Source organism: Coregonus lavaretus (genome assembly GCF_964263955.1).
Source record: "Coregonus lavaretus genome assembly, contig: HAP1_SCAFFOLD_3286, whole genome shotgun sequence".
NCBI classification, from domain to species: domain Eukaryota; kingdom Metazoa; phylum Chordata; class Actinopteri; order Salmoniformes; family Salmonidae; genus Coregonus; species Coregonus lavaretus.
In genome coordinates, this window is record NW_028159742.1 from 27501 (window position 1) to 42500 (window position 15000).

At 54.3% G+C, this 15000-nt stretch overlaps 1 pseudogene across 1 annotated transcript; it reads right to left on the reverse strand.

The window, feature by feature from the left end:
• Positions 1-312: 312 nt before the first annotated feature.
• LOC311122489 (histone H3.2-like) lies at positions 313-862 on the reverse strand (annotated as a pseudogene). Its single transcript has one exon. The product of its transcript is annotated as a histone H3.2-like (transcript).
• Positions 863-15000: the final 14138 nt, after the last annotated feature.

Here is a 15000-nt window from a genome sequence, read left to right on the forward strand (position 1 = left end):
TACTATTCGGCCTATATTATCACTCGTTTCTTTTTCCCCTCCTTTGTAAAGCATTTTACTGTGTTACTATATAGTTCAAAGGAAGTGGATGATGCCAGATGGTTGTGTATATACACACACAAACATTGAAGCTAGACTTCAGGCAACTAAAAAGGTGCAATACGTAGCTTTTAGACGTGTTAGTGAACAACATACATGGTGGCTAATGTAGAGGTGCGTGTATACATGGAACAATTGTGCCTTTTTGATGGAAATATGGAGGTGGCTCTTAAAAGAGCCTTTGGGGGATATTCGAGTTCAGGTCATCCTCATTTATGCGCGCTCTCCGCGAATACGGCGGGCCAGCTGGATGTCCTTGGGCATGATGGTCACCCGCTTGGCGTGGATGGCGCACAGGTTGGTGTCCTCGAACAGGCCGACCAGGTAAGCCTCGCTAGCCTCCTGTAGGGCCATCACGGCGGAGCTCTGGAAGCGCAGGTCGGTCTTGAAGTCCTGGGCGATTTCTCGCACCAGGCGCTGGAAGGGCAGCTTGCGGATGAGTAGCTCAGTGGACTTCTGGTAACGACGGATCTCTCTCAGAGCCACGGTGCCGGGCCTGTAACGGTGAGGCTTCTTCACACCGCCGGTGGCCGGGGCACTCTTGCGAGCAGCCTTAGTGGCGAGCTGCTTCCTGGGGGCTTTGCCACCGGTGGATTTGCGAGCGGTTTGCTTGGTTCTGGCCATGGCGCTGCTCTGACAGTCGGGAGTATAGCCTCGAAATGCCTATGTGAAGTTTATAAAGCCGGCAGTGGCGCCTGCTGATTGGACACCATCTCCCCACCACCCCGATTGGCCCGTTTCGCAGGCCTCCTCCGTTGGCCATTGGACGGGAGGCCCGGCCTCTCCAAAACTCAAACTCCCGGTGCGCGCGCAATAGGACGCCGCCGGCCCTTTACGCGCAATAATAGTCGCCAAAGTCAAGAGTGACAGCGATTAGTTACCGGAGTGTAACTCCAGTTCTATGAGTGGAGCGGAGCCCCATAGGGGAGCTATGCTCCTAGTGGTTTACCCTCTGCCCTAGGGCAGAACAGCCTGAAGCAAATTTATGCACACACCTACAGCCAATAGGAGTACAGGTGTCCCTATATAAGGAACCCCGTTCCCTCAATCTGCCTCCCGAGATATTATCTTCAGCGAGACTAGAGAGGGTCGGTAGGGCCTTAAGTCCTATGGGGCTCCGCTCCACTCATAGAACTGGAGTTACACTCCGGTAACTAATCGTTCTATATCGTGGAGCTCCGCCCCATAGGGGAGCTATGCTCCTAGTGGTTTAAGGCGGAGCGAAACGCTCCAAAATGTACTCCCTGCCGAGCCTAACACTTTCCATTAAAAAATGAAAAAAGGTCAAGCCCAGCAATGGCTGCAACCAATTCCCGCAGTACTGCAACTAAGAAACCCATTAGGGCGTCACAATATACCGCGTCATCGGTTATGGACCCGTCCCATCTAGCTCAATGACAATGGCAATGGCTATTGGGCAGATCATCAGAATAGAAGCCATGCTAATCTGTACTAGCAGATAGCCGTGCCTCAATATTCTTGATACCATGACAAGTTTTCTTCACCAAAGCGGACCTGATTGGAACCTGTCCAAGGTCCTGCTTTGTCTACTCCCTTCATCTCAAAATCGCCTTTCAGCTCTGCTGAAAGCCGACCGAGTTAAAGAGTTGGAAAACATGTCCATCCAAATATGTTACTTCTAACAAAAGCGGATTTATGAACATGGTCACAATCCTGCTTTCTTTCTCTGTTTCTTTCTCAAGATCTCCCTTCAGCCACGCTGAGTACAGATCGAGCCAAAGAGTTAGAAGACATATCCAACAGATAGAAACGAATAAAAGGAGACGGTGTCGACCAAGACGCCGCTCTACAAATATCCACTACCTCTGTACCTCTGAAGAGGGCAGTAGAAGCTGCTACTCCACGAGTGGAATGCGCCCTAATACCCTGAGGCGGTTGTTGCCCCGCCGCCTCGTACGCCGTCTCAATGCCTTCACAAAGCCAATGAGACAATCGCTGTTTTGAAAGTGGTCTACCCAATGCAGCCGCACCGTGACACACAAACAGCTGAGGCGATGACCTAATCGCTGCTGTGCGCTCAACGTAACACGCCAAAGCGCGTACTGGGCACAGACAATGCAGCTTTTTCTCACTCCTCTCCCCATGGGGAGGGGGATAAAAAGCCCACAATTCCACGGTCTGTGATCTATATGCACTGTTAATAACCTTCGGCACAAATGCCGGGTTGGGACGTAACACCGCTCTGCTCAAATCGCCATTAATGGCAAGGCAGTCGGGTCTCGTCGACAGTGCACTCAAATCACTGACCCGCTTAGCGGTAGTCAAGGCGAGCAACAGCGCCGTCTTGATAGACAGCATTTTGAGGGGTATTTGATTCAATGGCTCGAACGGCGACTTACATAGCGCTTCGAGAACCAAAGCCAAATCCCATCGGGGCAGCGTAGCTCTAGGCATTGGCCTAAGCCGTCGCGTTCCCAATAAAAAACGTTTCACTAATGGATGACTAAACAGGTTTTTCCCGTTAAACCCTTCATGACCAGCTGAAATTGCCGCTGCAAACACTCGAATGGTGGAGGGCGATTTCTGCTTATCAAACATAAACTGCAGGAATGAGAGCACACTCTCTACCTGACAGCTCATGGGGTCTACGTCCTGTGTGTTACACCACTGTGAGAAAACATTCCATCTGCTCGTGTACATCCTGGAAGTGGAACTGGCCCTAGCGCTCTGTATGGTTCTGATCACTGCATCAGATAACCCACGGCGCTTCAACCTGTCCCGTTCAGGAACCAAGCCCTCAGTGGTTGACCGATTATGGGCCACTGCCCTATCGAGCCTCCCGCCTGGCTCAACGCGTCTCGTCGATGTGGAATTGTCCAAGGTGGCACAATCAACATCTGACTCATCTCTGCAAACCACGGAGCCCCCGGGCGATCGGGCGCTATCAGTATCACTGTTAGCTCCTCTGATCTCACCCTGGCTAGCAGTGGGAGAATGCAAGACAGCGGAGGGAATGCATACAGGAGAACTTTCGGCCACGGGCAGTGCGCGAACGCGTCTCTTCCCAATGGCGGCTCGTCCTGTTGTCTCAGGGAGAACCATAGGGGACACTGCGCGTTCACACGTGACGCGAACAGATCCACCTCGGCTCTCCCGAATTGTTTCCAAATCTGGAGAACAATGTCTGGGTGCAGACACCACTCGTCGTCTCGAGGACCCCCTCTTGACATGAGATCTGCCCCTACGTTCAAGTAGCCCGGAATGTGCGCTGCTCTCAACGAGCGAAGGTGCTTGTGAGCCCACAGCCACAATTCCTCTGCCGCCCTGTGGAGGGCAGGAGACCTGACCCCTCCCTGGCGATTTATGTGAGCTACTGTGGTCCGGTTGTCTGACCAAACCAACACATCGCGACCCCGAAGGGTAGACGCAAAGTGGTTCAGAACCAGTCGAACCGTTTCCAACTCCAAGAGGTTTATGTGCCGACCTGATTGAGGCCATGCACCACCTATCGCTTGAGACTGACATGTCCCTCCCCATCCAGTCAGACAGGCATCTGTATACACTGGAATGTAGGATGACACCTTGCCCATCGGGACTCCGTGCGTGAGAACGCACGGGTTCCTCCAATAGTCCAGGTCTGCTCTTAGCGAGAGAGGAACCACCACCAACCGATGACGTTGACGCACTGGGTCTAGTCTTAGTTGGGCGAACCACCGCTGTGTTCTGCGCATGTGCAGAAGCCCCAGCGGTACCACAGAGTGGGCTGCCGACATGAGACCCAAAAGTGACATGATCGATAGCGCCGTTACTGTGTGATTCGGACGACACTTCCTCAGGGCTAGTACCAATGCTGCCCTTCGAGGGTCCGAAATTCGCGCCCTCATCATTACAGAGTCTAGCTGTAGTCCCAGGTAGACTATCTGATGACTGGGCCAGGGTGCGCTCTTTTTCCAATTCACAGCGAACCCCAGACGCGTGAGATGAATCACTGTCTGTGTCGTGTGCATGAACGCCAGCTCTGCTGACGGGGCGAGAACCAGCAGGTCGTCTAGGTAGGCTAGTATCCTTATCCCTTGACGACGCAGCGGTTCCAATGCCGCCTCCACACATTTGGAAAAAGTTCGAGGTGCCAGGGCGTACCCAAACGGCATCCTCGTGAACTCGTACGCCACCCCTTGAAAGGCGAACCGCAGAAACTTTCTGTGGCGAGATTGAATCGGCACATGAAAGTACGCGTCCTTTAGGTCTATGCTTGTACAAAAGTCTCCCTTCTGGACACATTCCAGTAGACGTTTTGTCGTCAGCATTCGGAAGGGCCGTTTGGTTATGCTTTCGTTTAGAATGCGTAAATCCAAAATCGGCCTCACTCCCCCCGTCTTTTTGGGCACTAGGAAATAAGGCGAATAGAGCCCTTTGTTCCTCTGCTCTCGGGGAACTACTGTGACCGCCTCCTTCGCCAAAAGTTCCGTGATCTCTGACATCAGAGCGGCTACTTTGTCCGGCGTTTTCATCACCGTTTCCACCACTCCCCGAAACGGGGGTGGGGTCCGGCGGAATTGGAGGGCATAACCCTTCTCTAACGTCTGTTCTAGCCAGCGTGAGAGGGTACAGCTTCGTCGCCACTGCCAGCAATGCAGAGAGAGCGGGCGTGCACGAAGCTGTGGTACATCCAGTAGGAAGGACCTGTATTCCTCTATGGCCCTCGCCGCCGCTATTCCCCAGCACTGAGTTGGTGGAATAGCCCAGGGTGGGCCCCCCTCGAAAGGGAGAGGAAACATCAGCTGGTTCTGTGTGAGTCGGAGGCCTCGATACGTTAGTTACGCCTGTAACTCCAGTAATCCGGCCCTCCGTGAACGCAGCACGGTTCTGAACTGCGCTGGCTGAGGCATTAACCTGAGCCGGCGCGCTCTCCCCGAATAGCGATTGCATCATCACGTCATTGTCTGACTGAGACTGCCGCTTGCCCTGAGACCCATCCATTACAGCACTCATCTGAGTCTGAAAGGTGTGCTCTCTGACTGGTACCACACGGTGGTGCCATAATACCTCTTTACTGGTCTCATGCGTCTGCTCTACAACACACTCAGTGAGTGGTGGGCTGCGCTCAGAGCCATGGGCATTGATACGTTCATGATAGACCGGAGGCGTCCATACCTTGGTTACACTTGTAACTCTGGTATTCCCGCTCTCCGTGAACGCCGCACGGGTCTGAACTGCGCCGGCTGAGGCATTAGCCTGCAGCAAGGCGTTCTTCCCGGCTAGCGGCTGCGCCTTCATGTCACATTGGGACATAGGCAGCTGCCTGCTATGTGAGACCTTCACTACAGAGCTCCTAGGAGTCTGTAGTAAGAGATCCTTATTAGGTGAGCTAAGGCTGCGCCTTGCTACCTCTTCCCTTTTCCTCTCCTGAGCGCGCTCAGCAACGCACTCTAGGTGGGTTGAGCTACACTCAGGATGGTGGGGGAATACCATAGAACGTGAAGTGTTCTGTACCTTATGGAATAAATGTCTTTCATTGACAATGTCAGTGAGACTCCGCTCTTTATTCACATAAAACAAAACGCCCTCCACGCCCTGAACAGTGGGGTGGGGGGGAACAGTAGGCTCTTGAGCGTCGTACGCCGGGCCATCTCCCGTTCTCGCCCCCTCGCCTCGTCACAAGTGCCGTCTCTTCTGGGATGCCTTTCGGTGCTGCCAGGCCGGCTTTGTGACCACCTCTCCGGTCGGCGGAACCGCTGCTGCCACCGCTGCTGCTGGAGGGGCCGAACCCGCTCTCTTGCCGCCTTCGGTGGGCGCCTGTCGCCTGGCCCGTCGCCTCCCTGCTCTGCTGGGGGCGTTTGAGGTGGACGGAACTGTCGGGGCTCTGCTGGCTTTCATCGCCAGCGGCAGATGCTTAGCCAGATGCCTCCTCTCCTCGTCCAGCTTGGCGATTCGTTCCGTGGCGTCTTTCACAGCGAGGCCAAATAGCCCTTCGCTGGAGACGGGGGCGTTGAGCAATGAAGCTCTATCAGTCTCCTTCATAGCTGTCATAGACAGCCAGAGGTGTCTCTCCATGACCACCGAAGTGGCCATGGTCCTGCCCGCACAGATGGCTACCGCCTGTGTCAGGTGGAGAATGGCTCCAGAAATCCTGGAGGCCTCCTCCACCTCCTCACTGGTCAACTCAGACCTTCCTGTCGTAAGACGGGATAGGGAGGCCGCGAGGATGGCGATGTTGTTTGCCGCCGCTACGCTCTGGGCTCCCAGCGTGAAGGATTTCTCAGCCAAAGTGGCTGTGAACCTATCCTTCTGCGCCGGCAGAGTGGCCTTCTTGGAGGCGGCCCAGGGACTCGAACCCGGCACTAAGAACGCCGTCATGGCGCCTTCGAGCCTGGGGATTCCCCTAGCTGCCCACTCGTATCCGTTCACTCTGGTGAATGGGGTGTACGCCCTGGCCGGCGAACGCGCCGCCAGGGGTGTCCCCCACGAGCCCTCGACATATTTACCAAGGGAGGGCAAGGCTGGAGCCATTGGCTCAGCTGCTCTCCTTGGTTTAGAGTAAGGGCCGCCCTCCATCAGATCCACCTCCATAGGGAGGGGAGCTGGGGGCAGCGCAATCTCCAGTCGCTTGGTCGCCTTCTCAATGAGTTCCGGAAAGTCGGAACGCAGAGAGGCTGCTGCGAAGGACAGGGCTTCTGACCTAACAGAGCCCATGTCATCATCGCACAAGGATCCCTCAGACCTCACGCTCTCTGCTAGAGAGGGGGTCTTGAAGGCAGGTGCCAGAGTATGGGATTGTCCCACTGGAACATCCCTCTCGGCGCCCTCCTTGTCATCCTCTGATTCTGCACTGTCCCCAGATATCTCCGAAGCGGAGGCGAGTGTGGACAGGGCATCATCCAGAGGGACGTCCTCTCTAAAAAACGCCCAGCGCTGCTTCCTCTCCTTCACAGGAAGGAGGGCGCAGGAGGCGCAATTAGGAGGGATGTCGAGACCATCCTTGGCGTGCTGCGGTCCCAAGCACACAAAACATAGGTCGTGGGGGTCCGCAACGGCCATGGAAGTACATCGACAGAGGGCCCTGAAAAGGGCCTTTGGGGGTGGATATGTTGGTGCGCTCATTTAGGAAGACGTTGATGGCTGGATATCAACGTCGAGATCTTCCTGAGTCTTCTAGGCTTCTTCTCTAGTCCAGTCGCTGAAGATAATGGGAGGCAGATTGAGGGAACGGGGTTCCTTATATAGGGACACCTGTACTCCTATTGGCTGTAGGTGTGTGCATAAATTTGCTTCAGGCTGTTCTGCCCTAGGGCAGAGGGTAAACCACTAGGAGCATAGCTCCCCTATGGGGCGGAGCTCCACGATATAGAACTTATAGGCACGTATCATCTAATGCTAGCCTGCTATGGCAAATGAGGCCAAGTAGGTGTTGTTGTTCATGCAAGGCCTCATGTGGGCACAGAATGTCGAAATAGTTGTGTATACACCCACTCAATGTATTGCGGTCATAGAAAGGTACTTTGCGCTTTTGGAGAGCTAGGTGGTTGGCTCTTAAAAGAGCCTTTGGGGGTTGAGTAGTCAAGTTGAAGTCGCAGTAGCGAATTTACTTGGCTTTGACTGCCTTCTCGGTCTTCTTGGGGAGTAGGACTGCCTGGATGTTGGGCAGCACACCACCCTGAGCGATGGTCACACCGCCGAGCAGTTTGTTCAGCTCCTCGTCGTTACGGACGGCCAGTTGCAGGTGACGGGGGATGATACGAGTCTTCTTGTTGTCACGGGCAGCGTTGCCGGCCAACTCCAGGATCTCAGCAGTCAGGTACTCGAGTACGGCGGCCAGGTAGACTGGTGCGCCAGCGCCCACACGCTCGGCGTAGTTGCCTTTGCGCAGCAGCCTGTGCACACGGCCCACGGGGAACTGGAGGCCAGCACGGGATGAACGGGTCTTTGCCTTCGCCCTGGCCTTGCCTCCGGTTTTGCCTCTTCCGCTCATATTGGTAGCTTGAGAAAGTCACAGAAAGTCTGAATGAGCCGCTCGCCACTTCGAGAGCCGTACATATACCTCGCCACAAGAGGCAACGATTGGCCACCGGGCCGGTGTGGCCTTATCCAATTGGAGCGAGGGACAGACAGATGGACAGACAGACGGCCCTAAGCCGGTTCCCACCCACAGGCAGCGAGTGAGAGGCTACTTTGTTTCCCTCCGACTTTGTTACTTTGTGTCATTTCGCGTGAGCGCCAAAATGTCCGAAATGACATCCACACATTATTTCTCTCCAAATGGGAAACAAACAGCTGGTGAGGGTGCACTCTTGAGTTTGAAATCGAAGCCACTATAGTATTGTTATTGTTATTACATGGCACTTGTAACACATCACAGCAGCCTGCCTCTGAACGGGAATAGCCCAGTGGCTCATATATAAAAATGGCTGTTGAGGGTGCACTCGTGAGTTTCAATTCGAAGCCACTATAGTATTGTTATTGTTATTACATGGCACTTGTAACACATCACAGCAGCCTGCCTCTGAACGGGAATAGCCCAGTGGCTCATATATAAAAATGGCTGGTGAGGGTGCACTCGTGAGGTCGAATTTCTGAGCCATTTTGGCCCTCTATTATATGCCTCTCCCTTCGCACACACCCAGAGTGGGACAATGTTGTGTGCGTAAAAGTAGCCTAGTGTGCGTAATTTCTTTTCCACGACAGGTAGTACATGGAAATCAATGCGTTCTATATCGTGGAGCTCCGCCCCATAGGGGAGCTATGCTCCTAGTGGTTTACCCTCTGCCCTAGGGCAGAACAGCCTGAAGCAAAATTATGCACACACCTACAGCCAATAGGAGTACAGGTGTCCCTATATAAGGAACCCCGTTCCATCAATCTGCCTCCCATTATCTTCAGCGACTGGACTAGAACTGAAGAAGCCATACGAAGACTCTAGAAAGAATTTCGCCGTTGACTGCCAGCCAACAACGTCTTTCGCCATGAGCACACCTGGGATTTTCCCACCCCCAAAGGCCCTTTTAAGGGCCCTGTGTCGGTGTTCCACCATGGCTACCTCGGACCCCCACGACCTCTGCTTCGTGTGTTTGGGACCGCAGCACGCCGAGGATGGTCTCGACAACCCTCCTAATTGCGCCTCCTGCGCCCTCCTTACTATAAAGGAGAGGCAGCAGCGTCGGGCGTTTTTTGTGGAGGACGTCCCTCTAGATGATGTAATGTCCTCACTCCTCTCTGCTTCAGAGGCGTCAGAGGACAGTGCGGGGTCGGAGGATGACAAGGAAGGCGCCGAGGCGGATATCCCAGTGGGACAATCCAGACCTCTGGCGCCTACCTTCAAAACCCCCTTTCATTCTGAAAGCGCGAGGTTAGAAGGATCCTTGTGCGATGACGACATGGGCTCTGCTAGGTCAGAAGCCCTGTCCTTCGCGGTAGCCTCTCTGCGCTCGGACTTTCCCGGGCTCATTGAGAAGGCTGCCACACGACTCGAGGTTGTGCTGCCCCCAGTTCCCCTTCCTATGGAGGTGGACCTGATGGAGGGCGGCCCTTACTCCAAGCCGAGGAGGGCAGCTGAGCCAATGGCTCCAGCCTTGCCCTCTCTCGGCAAGTATGTCGAGGGTTCGTGGGGGGCACCTCTGGCGGCGCGTTCGCCGGCCAGAGCGTATATCCCCTTCACCAGAGTGAGCGGCTATGAGTGGGCGGCTAGGGGAATCCCCAGGCTCGAGGGCGCCATGGCGGCGTTCCTAGTGCCGGGGTCGAGTCCCTGGGCAGCCTCCAAGAAGGCCACTCTGCCAGCACAAAGAGATAGGTTCACAGCCCAGTTGGCTGAGAAATCCTTTACGCTGGGAGCCCAGAGCGTAGCAGCGGCAAACAATATCGCCCTCCTCGCGGCCTCCCTGTCCCGTCTCACAACGGGCAGGTCGGAGATGACCAGTGAGGAAGTGGAGGAGGCCTCCAGAATCTCTGGAGCCATTCTACACCTGACGCAGGCGGTTGCCATATGCGCGGGAAGGACCATGGCCACCTCCGTGGTCACGGAACGACACCTCTGGCTTTCGATGACGGCCATGAAGGAGACCGACAGGGCGTCTCTACTCAACGCCCCCGTCTCCAGCGAGGGCCTTTTTGGCCTCGCAGTGAAGGATGCGACGGAACGAATCGCCAGGCTGGACGAGGAGAGGAGGCACCTGGCCAAGCATTTGCCGCTGGCAATGAGGTCCAGCAAAGCCCCAGCTAAACCGTCCATCTCCAACGCCCCCAGCAGAGCTACAGCGAGGCGTCGGGCCAGGCGACAGACGCACACCACAGACAGCAGGAGAGCGGGCTCGGCCCCTCCAGCAGCGACGGTGGCAGCGACGGTCCCGCCAGCGAGAGAGGTTGTCACGAAACCAGCTTGGCAGCACCAGAAGGCCTCCCAGAAGCGCAAGCACCTCTGACGAGGCGAGGGGGAGAGGACGGAGAACGGCCCGGCGAGTTTCGCAGAAGGGCCTACTGTTCCCCCCCACCCCACTGTTCAGGGCGTGGAGGGCTGTGTTTTACATTGTGTGAATAAAGAGATTGTTCTCATTGACACTGTCAAAGAAGGACATTTATTCCATAAGGTTCGGAACACTTCACGTTCTATGTTAAATCTCCCTCACCATCTTGAGCGCAGCCCAACCCACTTAGAGTGTGTAGCTGAGCGTGCTCAGGAGAGGAAAAGGGTAAAGGTAGCAAGGCGCAGCCTTAGCTCACCTAGTAAAGATCTCTTACTACAGACTCCTAGGAGCTCTGTAGTAAAGGTCTCACATAGTAGGCAGTTGCCTCTGTCCCAATGTGACATGAAGGCGCAGCCGCTAGCCGGGAGTGACGCCTTACTGCAGGCTAATGCCTCAGTCAGTGCAGATCAGACCCGTGCGACGTTCACGGAGAGCGGGAATACCAGGGCTACTAAGGTAGCCAAGGTATGGACGCCTCCGGTATATTCTGAACGTATCAATGCCCATGGCTCTGAGCGCAGCTCACCACACATTGAGTGTGTCGTTGAACAGCCGCATAAGACCAGTAAAGAGGTATTGTGGCACCACCGTGTGGTGTCAGTCAGAGATCACACTTTTCAGATTCAGCTGAGTTCTGTAAAGGATAAGTCTCATGCCAAGCGGCAGTCTCAGTCAGACAATGACATGATGACGCAATCGCTTTCCGGGAAGAGCGCTCTGTCTCAGGCCAGTACCTCAGACAGTGCAGTTCAGACCCGTGCTGCGTTCACGGAGGGCAAGATTACTGGAGTTACGGTCGTAACCAACGTATCAACGCCCCCGATTCACCCAGAACGAGCTGATGTTTCCTCTCCCTTTCAAGGGGGGCCCGCCTTGGGCTATTCCACCAACCCAGTGCTGGGGAATAGCGGCGGTGAGGGCCATAGAGGAATACAGGTCTTTCCTACTAGACGCACCACAGCTTCGTGCGCGCCCGCTTTCTCAGCATTGCTGGCAGTGGCGTCGAAGCTGTACCCTCTCACGCTGGCTAGAACAGACGTTAGAGAAGGGTTATGCCCTCCAATTCCATCGGACCCCACCCCCGTTCAGGGGAGTAGTGGAGACGGTGATGAAAACGCCAGACAAAGTGGCCGCTCTGAAGTCAGAGATTACGGAACTTTTGGCGAAGGAGGCGGTCACAGTAGTGCCCCGAGAGCAAAGGAACAAGGGGCTTTACTCGCCCTATTTCCTAGTGCCCAAAAAGACGGGGGGAGTGAGGCCGATTTTGGATTTACGCATTCTCAACGAGAGCATAACCAAACGGCCCTTCCGAATGCTGACGACAAAACGCCTACTGGAATGTGTTCAGAAGGGAGATTTTTGTACAAGCATAGACCTAAAGGACGCGTACTTTCATGTGCCGATACAATCGCGCCACAGAAAGTTTCTGCGGTTCGCCTTTCAAGGGGTGGCGTACGAGTTCACGAGGATGCCGTTTGGGTACGCCCTGGCACCTCGAACGTTTTCCAAATGTGTGGAGACGGCATTGGAACCGCTGCGTCGTCAGGGGATAAGGCTATTAGCCTACCTAGACGACCTGTTGATTCTCGCCCCGTCAGCAGAGCTGGCGTTCACACACACGACACAGACAGTGATTCATCTCACGCGTCTGGGGTTTGCTGTGAATTGGAAAAAGAGCGCACCCTGGCCCAGTCATCAGATTGTCTACCTGGGACTACAGCTAGACACTGTAATGATGAGGGCACGAATTTCGGACCCTCGAAGGGCAGCATTGTTACTAGCCCTGAGGAAGTGTCGTCCGAATCACACAGTAACGGCGCTATCGATCATGTCACTTTTGGGTCTCATGTCGGCAGCCCACTCTGTGGTCCCGCTAGGGCTTCTGCATATGCGCAAAGCACAGCGGTGGTTCGCCCAACTAAGACTAGACCCAGTGCGTCAACGTCATCGGTTGGTGGTGGTTCCTCTCTCGCTAAGATCAGACCTGGGCTATTGGCGGAACCCGTGCGTTCTCACGCACGGAGTCCCGATGGGCAAGGTGTCATCCCACATTCCAGTGTTTACAGATGCCTCTCTGACTGGATGGGGGGGGACATGTCAGTCTCAAGCGATAGGAGGTGCATGGCCTCAATCAGGTCGTCACATCAACCTCCTAGAGTTGGAAACGGTGCGACTGGTCTTGACCCACTTCGCGTCTACCCTTCGGGGTCGCGATGTGTTGGTCTGGTCAGACAACCGAACCACAGTGGCTCACATAAACCGCCAGGGAGGGGTCAGGTCTCCTGCCCTTCACCGGGCGGCAGTGAAATTGTGGCTGTGGGCTCACAAGCACCTTCGCTCGTTGAGAGCAGCGCACATTCCGGGCAACTTGAACGTAGGGGCAGACCTCATGTCAAGAGGGGGTCCTCGAGACGACGAGTGGTGTCTGCACCCGGACATTGTTCTACAGATTTGGGAACAATTCGGGAGAGCCGAGGTGGACCTGTTCGCGTCACGTGTGAACGCGCAGTGTCCCCTATGGTTCTCTCTGAGAAATCAGGACGAACCGCCATTGGGAAGAGACGCATTCGCGCACTACCCGTGGCCGAGAGTTCTACTGTATGCATTCCCTCCGCTGTCTTGCATTCTCCCACTGTTAGCCAGAGTGAGGTCAGAGGAACTGTCAGTGATACTGATAGCGCCCGATCGCCCGGGGGCTCCGTGGTTTGCAGAGATGAGTCAGATGTTGATTGCACCACCCTGGTCAATTCCACATCGACGAGACGCGTTGATTCAGGCGGGAGGCTCGATAGGGCAATGGCCCATAATCGGCCAACCACTGAAGGCTTGGCTCCTGAATGGGTCAGGTTAAAGCGCCGTGGGTTGTCTGATGCAGTGATCAGAACGATACAGGGCGCAAGAGCCGGTTCCACTTCTAGGGTGTATACTAGCAGATGGAACGTTTTCTCACGATGGTGTGATACACAGGACGTGGACCCCATGAGCTGTCAGGTAGAGAGTGTGCTCTCATTCCTACAGTCTATGTTTGATAAGCAGAAATCGCCCTCCACTATTCGAGTGTTTGCAGTGGCAATTTCAGCCGGTCATGAAGGGTTTAACGGAAAAAGTGTGTTCAGTCACCCATTAGTGAAACGTTTCCTATTGGGAACGCAACGGCTTAGGCCAAGGCCTAGAGCTACGCTGCCCAAGTGGGATTTGGCATTGGTTCTCGAAGCGCTATGTAAGTCGCCGTTCGAGCCATTGAATCAAATACCCCTCAAGATGCTGTCTATCAAGACGGCGCTGTTGCTCGCCTTGACTACTGCTAAACGAGTCAGTGATTTGTGTGCACTGTCGACGAGACCCGACTGCCTTGCCATTAATGGCGATCTGAGCAGAGCGGTGTTACGTCCTAACCCGGCATTTGTGCCGAAGGTTATTAACAGTGCATATAGATCACAGATCGTGGAATTGTGGGCTTTTCATCCCCCTCCCCATGGGGAGAGGAGTGAGGAAAAGCTTCATTGTTTGTGCCCAGTACGCGCTTTGGCGTGTTACGTTAGGCGCACAGCGGCGGTTAGGTCATCGCCTCAGCTGTTTGTGTGTCACGGTGCGGCTGCATTGGGTAGACCACTTTCAAAACAGCGTTTGTCTCATTGGCTTTGTGAAGGCATTGAGACGGCGTACGAGGCAGCGGGGCAACAACCGCCTCAGGGTATTAGAGCACACTCCACTCGTGGAGTGGCAGCTTCTACTGCCCTCTTCAGAGGAACAGAGGTAGAGGATATTTGTAGAGCAGCGTCATGGTCGACACCGTCTCCTTTTATCCGTTTCTATCTGTTGGATATGTCTTCTAACTCTTTGGCTCGGTCTGTACTCAGCGTGGCTGAAGGGAGACCATGAGCGGAATAGAGAAGGAAAGCAGGATTGTGACTATGTTCATAAGTCCGCTTTTATTAGAAGTAACATATTGTAGACATGTTTTCTAACTCTTTTGGCCGATCGAATTTCAGCAGAGCTGAAAGGCGTTCTTGAGCTAGAGAAAGAGGACAAAGCGGGACCTTGGACAGGTTCCAATCAGGTCCGCTTTGGTTAGGAAGACTTATGTCAAGGATAAGCTTTTTAACTCTAATCTCGATTGCATTCAGCACAGCTGAAGGAGAATCTTGAGGTAGAGGAGGGAGAAGCAGGACGATAGACTGATCTCTATCAGGTCCGCTTCGGATGAAGAGCATATTCTGTAGCATATCTCCTGGCTAACAGTGTCAGCATGTAGAGACATGTATTGAATGGACAGAATGTGAGGTCATCTATCTGAGGTTTCAGTTTAGTATGACTGGTATATTTTGTCCCTGCCTACTAACCTATGGGGTTCCATTGAGTGAGTAAGGCGGGCTATTGGACACATAATGTAGAGTGACATTTATGTCATTCCATTAGTGGATAATAGTATTGTCATAGAATATGGAGGTACGGCTAGCTACTATTCAGACTAGCATGGCGTATA